The sequence below is a fragment of the Mastomys coucha genome, unplaced genomic scaffold (assembly GCF_008632895.1).
Source record: "Mastomys coucha isolate ucsf_1 unplaced genomic scaffold, UCSF_Mcou_1 pScaffold6, whole genome shotgun sequence".
NCBI lineage: Eukaryota > Metazoa > Chordata > Mammalia > Rodentia > Muridae > Mastomys > Mastomys coucha.
In genome coordinates this window covers 117,303,916-117,305,393 of record NW_022196912.1, presented here as the reverse complement: position 1 = coordinate 117,305,393, position 1,478 = coordinate 117,303,916, and positions in this window count along the sequence as shown.

Sequence of the window (1,478 nt, the reverse complement as noted above, 5' to 3'; positions counted from 1 at the left end):
GGATTTCAATCGCTTAGGATATGTTGGTAATGTTAATTTTCACGTTAAGATATTAAGAAAAACTAATTGTTACTTTCTGTTGTTGTAAGAGGTGGAATTCGGTTTGTGTGGATTTGTTGAAAGATTACTTTCTTGCTTCTTCTAGGGTGTCAGGGGCCAGGAAGGAGACCATTCTAAAACTCCCATCTCCAACCTCCAGAATGGTCTGAGAGTTCCTCTGGTCAGCAGGATTCCCTACTTGGAAGAATTGGCTAAGCCATGCTAGGAAGTCACAAAAGAATACAAGCCTTTCTGCTGTGCCAAGGAATGAATTGTGGGCACAATTTTCAGATACAGTTTTCCTGCTATGGTCAAAGCTATTGGACTGGAATGATTGTCTTTATTCTCAGCCCACAGAGAACATGTTACATTCGTTAAAGAAATGGTGTGTGTTTATCGGTGAAGTCAATCACCAACTGTTTCAATGAACAATGGTTCTGCTTGGAGGGTGGAATAGGTATTAGGTGAAGGTAAGAATCTGGTTCATTGGCTGTGATAACTTTGAAAAGCATTCATCTCGAAGAAAGAGTAACTTATAAAATCCTCTGCTTCAAAATTGATACAATAGTTACAAACATCGAGCAGAGCTTTCAGTCTCACACTTTGTTGTTCTCTTATAAGCCACCTCCCAAGTTTATTGTTTACATTTCTTTTAGGCAGAGGCTTGTACCTCAGGAGAGCAGGAGAGGCTCCTACTGGGAACCAATAGGGACAAGACCTGCCCCTTTGTGAGGTTTCAAAGCAAAAGGGGAAGTGTGAAAGCAATCTGGTGGAGAGGGTTGAAACCAGTTCTCCACCGCCCTGCTTACCTACTTCCTGATCTTTCTCTCTCATTCTCTCTGTATCTCTCTCTCTGCCTCTATCTCTCTCACACACACAGACAGACACACACAGAGAAACACACACAGACACTCATACAGACACACACACAGACACACACACACAGAAGAAGAAGGTGAGCAAGAAAGAAGACAAAGACAATACAGGTGTGTGCTATGAAATCAAAACTGAAACTAACAGCATCCACAGAATACACAAACTCAGGAAGAAGAATATGGGCTCAAAAGTCACTCTTTCACCCAACAGAGGGTAAGAGATCATCTTGGAGCTATGGGCTGTCTGACTAGTTTAGGTTACCCAAAATGTCATGTTTCCACACAGTAAAAGTGTGATGAGGTTTTTGTTGTAGCAGCACATTGATTGTCATAAACCACGGCTTATGTATGTATGCATATGTTATAAGATATGTTTTTACATATTTGTGTATTGATGTGAACATTAAGTGGGAGGGTTAGAGCCAATGGGAGCGTGCCTGCCATACATAGCCTGAGATACTAACTCAAGGTTTTTCCCCTTTTGTTTGGTAGGGGCCAGGTATTTGTATATTCTAGAGGATTTGCATAATGCTCACCAAGATTTTAGGGTGGGTACTGAATGGG